General features: G+C 30.4%; 1 long non-coding RNA gene across 3 annotated transcripts in view; it reads left to right on the plus strand.

The window, feature by feature from the left end:
- The window catches only part of LOC143254158 (uncharacterized), a 49316-nt gene extending 34561 nt beyond the window's left edge, over positions 1-14755 (plus strand). For all 3 annotated transcript variants that reach the window (XR_013030041.1, XR_013030040.1, XR_013030039.1), the window contains exon 5: positions 14559-14755. This is a non-coding gene — a long non-coding RNA (uncharacterized LOC143254158). The remainder of the gene's footprint in view (positions 1-14558) is intronic.
- The last annotated feature ends 424 nt before the right edge of the window (positions 14756-15179 follow it).

The following is a 15179-nucleotide window of genomic DNA, read 5'->3' on the forward strand; positions in this document are numbered from 1 at the left end:
TAGAATAGATAAACATTCGTTATGTTTTGTGAAACTTTCACACTGAGTTTTTTTATGACTGCATTATGTGTAAAGTTCTCATTTTACTTAAATTGTACGTTCTACGGTGGTTCAAATAATTATTTCTTGTTTACTTAATGTTCTATGTTTCACAGTAGAGACAACTGAATATATGGAAGACTCAAACAGATAGCCTGATGTGGCTTTGCTATAATAAAAGAACACATACAACTGAATATAAATAAATTTACCGATCGATATTTTCTATTGAGAGGTACTGATATCATTACAGATTCTTCCCAGTTAGTATATAATGTAAGAGTAACCTATCATGTTCTCGTTAAATAAGTTCTTTATCCATATTATAGTTTCAATTGAAAGCTATTTAAGAATGTCTAAATAGTTTTGAAATCAATGCAAATGTTTGATATACTTTACCATCATGTTTCCGAGTCATTGATATGTGCTTCGTATGGTATGTTCCACTTTTTTTAGGTTAATTTCACTAACTTTTTTAATCATAATGTCTGTAATATATTTAATTTATAATGTCTATAAGTTATAATGTATCAAATGGCTAACTTAAATAGTATTCCGAAAACTATGTTTGCCGTTTACAACCCGGTCTGTAAAGAAACACGCATTGAGCAATAGATATTACACATATATAGTGTGGTTGCAATACTATCTTGATACAAATTCTTCAACCTGTTGATTATCTCTGCGAAACTAAACAGAAAATGCAACGGTTAACAATGTAATAGGTCTAACACTGATGTCTCATGTTAAGTGTAAATGTATGTTATAAGGTTTATCAGGTTTTATTTTATTCACTTTTTTATTAAACAACATTATTAGCTTGATATGTTGTTTAGAAATAACCAAGATCTCATGAAATATTGTCGAGATTATGGCTGTTAAGAACTAGAAATGTTATTCTTAATTAGCTTTATTAATCTCTGGATTTATTATCTAATTTTGATCACCTTTGGTTCATTAGATCAGAAGTTAGTGAATATAGTAAAACCGTTTGTGCTTTTAAGAGTTTCGATGAATGTTATTAAAATAAACAATAAAATGTCATACTGTTTTCCTGTATCACAGTAAAACTGTAACCATGCAGGAAATATGGAAGTGTTAACGTAAAGTAAAGCCAATGTCCTGCTTCTTCCACAATGTTTTAGTTACTTATGAAAAAGGAAACGATTAAAATAGGTAAAAAAATCTGGTATGTTGGGACTGAAATTTCCAAACATGGAGAAATCTATAAATTTAAGGTTTACTTTTTTTAATGTTCTGAAACCATGATTTCATTTGAAAAATGGAAGTTTCTTATTAAAAAAAAAATGTTCTTGAATATAACGTTAGCTAGTTTTACTGAAACAGTATAAAAGGAAAGAAAAAAGATTGTTTTGTGTAAGTGCCTGTTGACTGAGAAGATTTTAATTTAAGATCATAATAACATCACATCTAATAATGATTTCTGACTGTAGATGGTAGTAAAGATTAATAGCAAAACTTAATTAATCTCGTGGTCATTGCTTTCATTTCTTAAAATGAAAATAGGTCGTTAGATGTCACAGTATATAGTAAAAAATTGTATTATGAAAGAAAGCTTCTTCAGTCGCCAATCATACATCATATCCCATAAACGTATTGTGAGGATTGGCTATTTTAGTATTAAAATTAATCTGTTAATGTCACATGAGTGGGCGGCCCAATAATATCACTGCATATGCAATTTTGAATACTTTTTGTTCGTAAGATATTTTGCAATACGACATAAATCTGATTACTTTAGTTACATACAAGTTATTTTAGTTTGAAAATGAAATTTTCTATAATTCATATACGAAGACTTCAATTATGATTTTTTTTTCTATCGTGTTGAAATTGTTTACAACTTAGGAAGAAAACAAACTCTTAGTTAGAATAATTTATTATTTCTCTCATCAAATTCACATTTTTAATTATTATGTTCCTTCAAAAAATATAAAGAAACAGAAGGAAAGAGACGAAAATTAATAACTAATGAATATATATTATCACTGATCTAGACATTTTGGAAATAAAACGCGACTTTTATTTTCAAAAAACATTTTGCAGTTCGACTTTCATGTATGAACTTGGAATCAGGCTAACTGTTTGTAGCCCTTGTTTCTTCATCCAGTGTTGATCACGAGATTTGCCATCCTCTTCACACAAAAACATGAAAACTTTTTATAATTTGAATGACAACTCTACGATATTTTCAAAAGTATCGAATACGCAGTAGGACCAGAAAAATATGTTAAATTTATGTAAAACACCTTTTAGACTTCATATGGAAAAACCAATGTACAACTCCCACTCACCATGTTCATAGATTGTAGCCTAAAGCATTGGTATTAATTAATATAGTAATATTGTTGTAATAAACCAGTGAATGTTTATACGAAAAAAAAAACAGTTTTTCCTAACCACGTAGTAGTAGACAAGGTCACTAATAGAGAAACATTAGCTGCAGTAGTACAGCATCGTGTGAGGAATAGCAAACACCAAACACGACAGAGTGAAAAAAATTATGATTTATTTTTTGGGAAATATGAAAAAAAACATAGAGAAAGTGTGATAAGATTACTAGAATATATTTGTAGAAAAAGTGAACCTGGTTCGTTAGAAATAAAATTAATCAGATAATAGTGTTAACTGAAAATAAACCTATATTACAAAATCCTCATAAAATGCCAGAAATAAACAAATGTGAAACATATGTTTGAATAAGCAGTAATAAAGGACAGTATCAGTCATTATGTATCCTTGGTTGCATAAGGTCCTAAAAAGGACGGAAAATTAAAGTTCTTAGTAGAATTTAAAAAAGGAGATTGTTTTTACAGTTGAAGACATTTATCTCTTACGTAATATACAGGATTCTTCACATAGGTTCTGTAATAGTAAATACATTTCATCTGTTGAATGTAATGAGGATACTGGCAAGTATAAATAAAAGATAAAGCTAAAACTGCTTTTGTATTACCTTGAGGTAAATATCACTTAAACAAAATGTACTTTGGTTCATGTAATGTTTCTTCAACATTCAAGATATTAATGTATGTTGTATTACTACATCTACAACATTCAGAAATTTCTGTTACTTAAATGATGTTATAGCGTTCGCTGCGACAACAGAAGAACATATACGAATATTAAAATGTGTATTTGATAGGTTACGAGAAGGAACTTCAACGATGAAACCAATCACATGTCACTTGTTGATACAAGAAATAGAATATCTAGATCATTTAGTAACTTCAGACGGTGTAAAATCTAACACTAAAAAATTAGATATTCGTGCATTTCTAGGATTTTATCGTAAGTTTATACCAGATTTTTAGTTGTTGACAAACCTCTAACTGAGCTAATTAAGAATTTAACAGATGTTATTTGGACAGATAAAAGACAAAAATCTTTCGTGAAATTAGGAGACGCTGTATTAAAATCTATCATTTTAAGTTACTCAGACATTAGTAAATAAATTATCTTAAACATAGATATTTCAGGTTATTCTATAAACGCAGTGTTGCCATAATTAAATGAAAACAAAAAAGAACATCCTTTAACTTATTACAGTAGACAGTCATGAAAAGCTGAAGGAAATTACACGGTCTCAGAACAAGTATGTTTAGCCGTAATGTATTGAATGAAAACTTTTTGTTGTTATCTGTATGGTAGGAAATTTCCTATCATCACATGTCATGTACCATTAAGATTACAAATGACATTAATGAACTTTTCCTCTATGTTAGCCATGTTGGTCATTCTTACTCCAAGATTATGATTTTGAAATAATTCATATAACAGGTAGAAAATATTCAAATGTGAGTACTCCATATAACATAAAAGTAAGAGACACTGAAACTGAAAAGAATAATCTATTAAAAAGTAATAGAAAATAAAACTGAAAATGAGAATGAATTAGAAGTAATTTTGGATTAAAACATGTGATTACTAAACAAAATAAAGATGAGTTAATAAATAACTTGTGTTCCTGATAAAAACGTCAAAACGATTGCTAAAGCATATGTACAGAACATTGTAGCTAGACACGTTGTACTCCAGAATGTACTGTTAGATATAGAAAGATAATAAAAGAAATTTCACAGTTGTTATATACCAAAAAAACAAAAACAAAACTAAAACAACTGCTTTTCGTTCAGCTCCGACCGTATTAGTAGAAATATTCAAAAGAACTTTGTTGGATACGAAGTTTCAATGCTGTGAGAAAGATAATAAAACTTGGGAAGAGCTGGTTCATTTATTACAAAGTGCTCAAAATGAATCTACTTTGGAAAGTCCGTTTTTTCAACTACATGGTAGAGATGTAATGCTGCCTATGTTAATTATAGTGTAAAATATTTAATCATGCAGTGGATTATGATTACAAGACTGAAATATAACAAAGAATGCCCATGGCTTTTGAGTTAACTGTTACACATTTAACAACAGCTGCTGAACATAGAGAAAAACGAGGAAATATGTTTGTTTGTTTTGAATTTTGCGGAAACAACTCGAGGGCTATTTAATATCGCAATGTAAGAATAGTGGAAGGCAGCAAGTTATCAACAACCACATCCAACTCTTGGGCCACTCTTTTATGACGCCCCACGGCTGTAAAGGCGAACATGTTATAGTGTGACAGGGATTCTTACCCGCGACCCTCGGATTACGAGTCGAAAGCCTTAACCCACCTGGTTATGCCGGTCCTGTGCACAATGTAAAATGAAAGGTTCTCGTGTACATTATATACACGAGCGTGTGTGATTGCGAGTCGAGTTACTTAACCACCTGGCCATGCCGGGCCCAAAAAATATCACATAATATCTTTGTAATTTCCAAACCAAGATATCAAGCTAATAATTCTTGTACAAAATGAAAAATTGATAAACATTATAACACACATTCATTAATTACATGAGACATTAGTGTTAAACTTGTTACTTTGTTAACCTTTATATTTTTTCATATAGTTTCTTCGATATTTTCAATAGGTAGAAGAGTTTATAATAATAGCATTTACACCACACTGTAAACAAGAAATATCAATTGTTGACAACGGTTTCTTTTCAGACCGGTTCATATACGATAAACACAGATTGCGGAATACTATTATCGTAAACCATTTGATACAACATACATTATAAATATTATAAATTACATATATTACAGACATTATAATCAATAAGTTAGTGAAACTAATCTTTAAAGAACAACAGAACAAACTTTATGAAACAGGTATGAATGACTTGGAAACAAGATTGTAAGGTGTATTAAACATTTGCAATGATTCCAGGTATGTTTATATTACCTGAAACAGCTGTTAATTGAAACTATAACGTGCATAAAAATTATTGTTTTATGAGAACTCGAGTTGTCAATCACACATGATATACCAACAGGAAAAACGTTGTTATAAAATAAGTTCCTGTCAATGAAAAGTAGCCTAAACTAAACTCACATAACATAACGTAACTGTATCTAACCTAAACACGAAAGGAAAGTTTTATTATGATAGAAAAATAAATAATAATAAATTGATAAAATAAAACAAATTAAATTTTCCACATAAAATAATTCAGATTGCATTGAAGAGAAACATATGACTCTTTAATTTACTTTTGGACGAACTGACGATATAAACACCATCAACATTATATTTATGATGTCGGACTTGCAAATACATCTGATAAAAAAGCTAAATATAGAGCACAACATTTCTTTTATTAAAACCAATGATAGGAAGTTACATCCCATTTTCGTTACTCATAGCTATGGCCTTAAGTATCATTGCGTCATATCACTCCTTTATCTAAATACGTAAACTTCAAGAATACTTTAAACATAGCCAACTAACATACAGCTGATATCAACGACTTATCGCAATCATATGAACATGAGGACAGTGGGAAGTGTTCTACAGTTTATGCTATAACTTAATTATCTGTTAAACTGCAACATAACTCACCGAAGATAAATAGTTGTATTTGTTGCATGGTATCATTCTCTCATGGGAAGTTGCAGTTCTCCACGTAGAATAATGACGGATAATTAAACTAAAATTTATTTTTGATGAGAAGATACCAAATATTACTATGAGATATTTTTAGTGAAATATAAATTTTTATAAACTACACCATTACAGATAGTAGCTATGAATATTTTAGGTCCATTATCTGCTTCCTACTCAGACAATAAATATTTTATTATTAGATATCCAGATAAAATGCCTCATCAAAAAACCGGAAACGATGTCTAAGGCATTTGTAAATAAAGAATTGGGTAGACAGGGTGTACTTCAGTACTTACTGACAGATAGAAATAATAACTTCTTTTACAAGTTAAAAAATTACATTTTTTCAGTTCTTAGGTGAATAAGAAAAATGGTATTGAAACAGGTATGAATGACTTGGAAACAGTCATTTTTCCAATGACTCCCAATGAGATACATTTAATCACACATATTAAAACAACTGCTTTTCATCCAACTGTTACTCTGTTAGAAGAAATATTCAACAGTAATTTGTTGGATATGATCTCTGAAACATGTGATGAAGTTCAGAAAACTTGGCAGGAGCTGATTCATTTATCAGGAAAATGATGATAATGTGAGAAGAAAACAGTTGGTACGTGTTAATGGATTAAAGAATCTGAAGAAAAGGAAACCCTATCAGTACGAATGTATGACTAATGAAAACCATGTGACTAACAAAAAAGAAAATATTAAAGTCGAATCTTATGATTGGACTATCTAGATTTATATTATGATGATGAAGAGATAAGTGAAGCCGAGATAGAAAGGTAAAAGTTAAATGACGTTAATACCATATTAGGTGATGGAAGTGTTGAAATAGATGACCCTTCGTGTAGTGTATCTAGTGACATCAATTTCCCTATACACAAGGACAGCGTGTAAAAACATCTTGAACAACGCTGGCTGATACTTTTATACATGAATATAACATTACATCTCGCGGTCCTGTACCACCATAAGCAGAAGTAATCCTTACCCCTACAAAAAGACGAGTGAAATTTTCATCAACAAGTAGTTGTACGTGGACCGAAAAATGATTTCTGTAGAGTTAATATTAGGTCCAGTGAAGAAAAGCTTTTCACAATATGTTAAGCTAAAAGCGAAGTCGAAATTAGAATTAACTAGACAATATAGGCTGTGTATAAACATTGTTGTATATGTTATATATATGTGTGTGTGATTATAAGACACTTATCTTTATATGTTTTAGTAGTAGACATTCTGCAGTTTTAATACTATCATTATTCTATGGATGATAGGAAATATGGCGGCAGAGAACGTGAGAATTGAACCGGTAAAAATTAAAAATGATATGATTTGTATTAAACACGAAGCTTTTGTATTATCAGGAGATAAGTGGATAATTCTTGAAAATAAACCGTTTCCACAGTATGTTCGATGAATAGTTTGAATTGGAGAAGTACTAATATTGTTCGAGAAATCTTTTTACGTCAGTAGTCCTGTTGGTGTGATGAAAATGGCTCGGGAAGTGTAGCGTTATTTCATATTACAAATCAGAGAACAGCGATCTTACATTCGGAAAAGATCTTACATGAAGGATTAATTAAGAACTACAAGACCCTGGCTGAACGATATCTTGTTGAGATAGAAGATTTGTTATAAGGTTTACAGGATATTAAAACAGCGTTTTGATTTCGGATCGAAATATAAATATAAATGAAATATAAATTTTTATTCAAATTCAGTATAACAGAATTTCCAGTAAAATAACACTGTGACAAATGTTCTCGTCGTATAAAACAACAAACAGGAAGAATTACATTGTATTTTCTGCCAAGCTCCTTCAATGATATTTGTTACAACACCAGTCAAATAATGTTTATATTGACTATATTCACTAAATTAATCAATGATTTGTAATTACATTTATCAATGCAAGTTAAGCTGAACAATTTATACTAAGGATGAATAATTTTATGTAATTCATATTTAAACTAATCGAATATATCATTTTTCCAACATTCCTGGTAGTTCTTATAAATTATTTCAAACATTATGTTACTCGTGAAAACTGTTCATTATTAACTTATCACCATGTTTAAACGTATCCATTTTTGTTCAGTTAAGAAGTTGAAATCTAGTACACCGTGGTATCAACAAATGAACCTAAATATCATAAAACTACACGTGGGTTTCTCTTTAATAAATCAATTGAATTTATTTCGTTATCCAAATACTTTAGACAAAATATCTTAATCAGTATAAGGAAATGAAGCAAGTTTTTAAAATCTGGACTTTTGAAAATTATAAAACATCAGATAATTTTGGAGAAACTGGAAGTAACCAGATGATTAGTAGATCAATTCGAACATTGTTGCTGTTAATACACGCATTTACCAACACCGAAACATTCTTGTACAATTTATACTATTCTACAGCCGATGGGATTGATGATTCGTTTGACTGTTGTTTTTTTTCTCAATGTCTTTGTGGTATAACATTAACGCGAAAGTTTCCCTGACTCAGACTGGAAATATTTTCTGAAGAATCTACCCACTATCGTTATTTCCATTTTTAGCTTTACTTCCTATAGTGCAGACCGTAGTAACCAAAAGGAAAACGAAAACCTGCTATAAAAAAATATATATATTAAATTTCAACTTTCTTATGAAATTATATCCATTTAAATAATCAACATTCTCGTCATGGAAAGCTTGTATATCTTCAGTTTTTTTTGTTTTTTTTTACAAAGACAATATATCTCCCCTGAAAGCTTACAGGTACACAGAAGTTTCAGTACACACGCGAATGAAACAATGATAATTATAGAAGAACAATTATTCTATAAAATATGTTGAGAAAGTTTCCGCTGCACGTTTTGCGTTTAGTCTGTGATTAATTGACGTTATCAAGGTGACTCAAGGGGTTATGGAAACTATGGACACTGTATTAATGAGTGGAACCAGAAAGAAACAGTGACAGGTTGACATCACTACATGATGGAATAAAGTTACGAAGGATTGATTACTGAAAACTTAAAACATCTTGAATTGTAAACAGCTGGCTTGTTGATCAAATATCGATAACAAGAATTTGAGAACAGATACAAGGAAAATCTCTGGATCAAACATTTGAACATGTAGTAATATTTCTTTTGGAACATTACTTTTTCGAATTGCAAACACTTGAAATATATTTTACGGAAATTAACCTAAGCCAGCATTTGATTCTGTATAAAATCGTGTCCTTGAACAGGAGAAACACACAGAGAGACACACAAACGAAAGTTTTCTTTTAGCTATAAATTACACTTTATTTCTCACTTGATTCAGTTTATTCTATAAAAATTTTTATTATTTCAAAATTATGTTTACAGTGAATTCAAGAATATATTTTTATTGCACTATTATAACCTTGAGGTTGTTAATTCAATAAAGGCAAGGTTTCAGAACATCATTTCTATTGGTGATAATCCGGATCCTCACAAGCTTTTAAAAAAAAAAGGTATATAAAGTTTCATATAAATTAAAAAAAAAGCAGAAATTTTCGATCTTGTAATAAGTAAGTTATTTAATTAAATTTAATTATTTTCAAAGGATTTGGGAAGTTTATTCGTGATGACGAGAAACCAACTTCAAGTAAAAATGTATCTTAAGATGTTTGGTATTGGTATTAAAACATTTACTGAGAATTAGTTGAGAACAACATTTCCACCTTCTCAGGTCATCTTCAGGTTGACAAAGAGTTGAAAACTTTCTCTTGGTTAATTTGAGGAAGTGCATGTTTTAACACAACTATAAATTATTTTATGGCAAACAGGAATAAACTGTCCAGTGATTTAAAGAGCCGAATTATTGTAAAATACAAGTCTCGTGTATCTCTTTCCGGTGTTACTACACAACTTAATGTGCCGAAATCTATTGTTCAAACAATAATTGCCAAGTTTAAGCTCTCAGAGTCAACTGCTAACCTCCCTCGTTCTGGACGACCCACCAAAATTTCAGAAAGAACCAAGAGGAAGGTTCTCAGAAAAGTTAGTAAGAACCCTTTTTAACACGTACTGACATACAGAAACTGATAAGGGAAACTGGGGTTGAAGTAAGCACCTCTACAGTTACGAACACGTTACTCTCTTCTGGGTTCAAAACATGCCGTCCACGTAGAAATCCATATTTAAAGCCTGTTCATTTAGAAGTATGATTGAGGTATGCAAGAATACTCATTCTTTGGTCAGACAAGACAAAATCGTTTGCAATAATCTCCGTAAGAAGGGGGAACGAAATCTTCCAAGGAACATCGTCCCTACTGTGAAATACGGAGGTGGCTCGATCATGCTATGGGGCTTCTTCAGCTCTTCTGGTGTAGGCAGCCTTCACCGCGTCAACGGAATCATGAAAAAAGAAGAGTACGTTGATATATTAGGCACTTATATCAAGAATTATGCTCGGAACTTGCGGCTTGGACATTGTTGGATCTTCCAGCACGACAGTGATGCTTATCACACATCGATATATGTGCAATCCTGGTTGCAGAGGAATCATATAAGCGTTCTGGAGTGGCCAACGAAGTCACCCAATTGAAAACGTTTGGCATGAGTTGAAGATAAGAGTTAATCAACGTCATCCGAAAACCTTGCATGAATTTGAGGCCTTCTGTAAAGAAGAATGGAAGAAAATACCAGTCGAGTACTGTCAAACGATCATGGAGGGCTATGAGGAGAGATTGTGCCAAGTAATTCACCTGAAGGGCTGCACAACTGACCATTAAAGTAGACGCACGAACACTTTCTGCACCTCCTACATTTCATTATTTGTTTATAAACAGTTTATATATCGTTCAATTTACATAGAAATGTATGTAGATATGTGATGATATAATATTTATAATATACCTTACTTTCATTATCCTAATCGTGACACTTTTTTTAAGTTATGAGGAAAAACTATTCACGACTTAGTAATACGAACACTTTCTATCGTATCTGTAACTTATAGCTTCTATCATCGTCTTTTATCCTATCGCAGTCTAATGAAGATGAGGACAGTGGTAAATTTTCTACAGTTTATTATATAAGTTAATTTTCGGTGAAATTGTAACACAACTCACCGGAGACAAATAGTTGTATTTGTTGAATGATATCATTTCAGTGTGAGAAGAGGCACTTTTCTACGCAGAATAATATGAGATAATTAAACCAAAATTAATTACTGTTCATAAGAGACCTGATCTCATTTCGGGTTATTATTAGTGAAATATAAATTGATGAAGTAATTCTCATAAAGGAACTCTTATATAGTATAGAAGAATTAACAGTAAACCAGCACTTTGACAAATGAAACAACAAACAAGAAGTTTTATGTTCAATTTCTCACCACGCTCTTCAGAAATTAATTTTGCTTTATTTATCTCACATTATTCTGCCACTTTTCACACTGGAATAATACCATGCATCAAATACAACTATTTGTTTCCGGTGAGCTCTAATAGAGTTTAACCAATAAGTAACTTACAGAATAAGCTGTAAAACACTTACCACTGACATCATCTTCATTCCAATGCAATAAGCTAAAAGACGTTGATATCAGCTGTAAGTTATTTGGTTATGTTAACAGTGTTCTTTAAATTGACTAATTTATATAATATTTTGTTATGACGCAATCATAGTGAATGCCATAGCTCTGAGTTACGAAACTGTTATAACCCAGATTACTACTTACTGATTTTAAATTATACAAAAGTCGTACTTTATGATTGGCTATCTTCTTCAGATGTATTGATCAAATAATTTAAATCACAAATCAACGGTGTAAACTTTATACAAATGTTTTTAGTTTTCTTTTTGATACTGATGTTCATTCAAAGTCCGATATCATGTTGAATAAACATTTGGTGTTTATATCGCTAGTTTGTCTTTGTTTCCCTTTGCTAGAATCTGAATTATTGTATGTGAAAACTTTAATATGTTTGTTATATACACATTATTATTATTTATTTCTTTGTCACATTCCAAACGAGTTTAGGTCAAGTACAGTTACGTTATGTTATGTCAAACTTTATAACTGAGTTTATTTAAGGCTATTTAGGTGAAAATTAAATATTTTATTTAAATTATACGTTCTACGGTGTGTCCAATAATTACTTCTTATTGACTTATTATTCTATGTTTAAAAGTACAAACAACTGAATATATGGAAGACTCAGCAGAGAGACCGATGTCGCTTTACTATAATAAAACACACAAACACAACAGTATATAAATAAACTTTCCGAACGCTAATTTTCATTGCCAGATACTTATTTAGTAACAATTGTTTCACAGTTGGTATAGCATGTATGATTAATAACTCATGTTCTCATTGGATATGTTACTCTATCCACATTCTTTCTTCAATCAACAACTGTTTAAGAATCTGTAAACAGATCTGAAAATTAATCAAATATTTAATTTACTAACTTGTTTCTGAGTCATTGAAACGTGTTTCGTATGGTATGTTCTATTTTTCTTATAAGGTTAGTTTTATCTTTTTCATTTATTATAATGTCTGTAATGTATTTAATTTATAATGTTTACAAGGTATGTTGTATCGAAAGTCTTTTGTAAATGGTATTCCGCAATTTATGTTTGTCGTAAAAAATCAAGTTTTAAAAGAAAATGTAGTCAGCAAAAGATATTATACGCTTATAATGTGTATGTGACACTATTATTAGATTCTGTTATATTTGTTGAAAATCTCTAAGGAACAATATAAAATACGAAAAGGTTAAAATGTAATAGGTTTAACACCTTTGTCTAATGTCAAGTATAAATGTGTCTTATAATGTTTTTCAGTTTTTCATTTTATAAACTTTTTTAATGAGGGTTATTGTACATTATTAGCTTGATATCTTGTTTAAAAATAACATGGGTCTTTTAACATATTGTCTTTATTACAGCTTATAATAAGTATAAATATTTTTCCCAATTACCTATTTTAATCCCTAGATTTCTTATCAAATTCTGATCCCTATTGGTTCATTAGATCAAAAATTGGTGAATATAATATTACAGTTTGACTGTTAACAGTTTTATTGAATCTTTTTAAACTGGACTATAACATGTCAGACTGTTTTACTATATCACAGTAAAACTGTAACCATGAAGGAAATATTGAAGAGCGAACTTAAAGAAAAGCCAAAGAGCTCGGTCTACCACACTGTTTCAGTTCATTATTGAAAAGGAAATGACGAATATATGTTAATAGTAATATTTTATGTTGGGACTAGAATTTCTAAAAGTGAGAAATCTATAAATTTACGTTTTTTTTTTTTTTTTAAATGTTCTGAAACCATTATTTCATTTGATAAAAGAATATTTCCTGTCAAACATTGTCTGATATATAGTGCCATCTAGTGTGACTCAAAGAGTTTATAAAACTTTTTTTGTGTGTGTGTCCGAGATATCATTTTAAGATTATCATAAAATTACATGAAATAATGATTTCTGACTGTAAGTGATAGTAAAGCACCAAGAGTAAATTTAATTAGTCTTACCGTCACTGCTTTCAATTCTCAAAATAAAAATAGATGGCTAGATGTTATGGTATCTAATAATAAACTGTATTATCAAAGAAAGCTTCGACTGTCACCAATCCTTTTCCATATGCTACAAACTCACTCTGAGAACTGGCCAATTAAATATTAAAATTGATCTGTTAGTGTCATGTGAGTTTTGGCCCAATAATTTGTGATTTAGATTATGAGGTTAGTGAACAAAATAATGATGAGTTAATAAATAACTTGCTTGTCTGATCAAAAAGCGGAAACGATTGCTGAATGATTTGTAAATAACATAATAGCTGGATACGGTGTAACCCAGTACTTACTGACGGATAGAGATAGTAACTTCGTTTCTACGTTAGTAAAAGACATTTATTAATTGTTAGGTGTCCAGAAAACTGAAACAACTGCTTTCATCCAGCTGCTACTGTATTAGTAGAAAGATTCAACACAACTTTGCTAGTTATGATCTCTCAATACTGTGAGAAAGATCACAAAAATGGGGAAGAGCTTGTTCATTTATTACATAAGTGATGAAAATGAGTCTACTCTGGAAAGTTCGTTCTTTACATTACATGGTAGAGATGTACTGATCCCTATTCAGTACAAGAAATAATAACCCGAAAAGTATTTTATCATGCGGTAGATCAAGATTACAAGAGCTATTACAGAGAATGCAGATAGCCTTTCAGTTACCTAATAAACATTTAACACAACCTTCTGAACATGGAGAGAAACAAACAAATAAAAAGGCAAAACTAATGATAAAGAGTTAATGTTAGCTCTAGTGAAGAAACACGTGGTGTGCTAGGACCTTTTAACAATATGTTAAGCCATATGGAAGTTGAAATTAGAAATAAGTATACAATATAAGATGTGTCTATACATTGTTGTATATGTTATACATACATATTTGTCTGGTTATAAGAAACTTGTTTTTATATGTTTTAGTAGTAAACATATCTGTAGTTTCACTTCTGTCATTTTTCTATAGATGATTGGAAACATAGCGGCACAGAACGAGAGTATGACGGGTATGATTTTTATTGAAGAAGGAAATTTTTATTATAAGGAGATAAGTGGATATTTTTCGAAGATGTATGATTTTTACAGTATGTTCGATTAATAGTTTGATCACGAGAAGAATTAATATCATTGGGAAATATTTTATGGTAAGTAGTCGTGTTAATTTCGATGAGACTGGTTTGGAAAATATGACGTTATTTGATATGACAAATCAGGTATTAGCTATGTAATGTTTAGTAAGGATCTTACAGGAAGGATTAACTAAGAACTATGAGGCCTCAGACGATATCTTGTTAAGATAGAAGATTTTTATTAGAATTAGGGATATTAAAGACAGAATTTTGATTTCCTTTCGGAACCCACAAAAACGTGTTTTAATAGACAGGTGGAAATGTTTTGAAACTGTTCCTGGCTATAACTGTGGAAATGATAGATGAAGATATGCTGAAATGTATTGAAGGTCTCATTAGAGTATGTGACTCTGAATTGTGTAAAAATATAATAATTTTATTTTCACAAAATTAAGACACCAGGAACTTCGTTATTTTATATGTGAAAGATGAACTCTACTTATTGATATTAAATTAAA

Source organism: Tachypleus tridentatus, chromosome 6, assembly GCF_004210375.1.
Source record: "Tachypleus tridentatus isolate NWPU-2018 chromosome 6, ASM421037v1, whole genome shotgun sequence".
In the NCBI taxonomy this organism is placed as follows: Eukaryota; Metazoa; Arthropoda; class Merostomata; order Xiphosura; family Limulidae; genus Tachypleus; species Tachypleus tridentatus.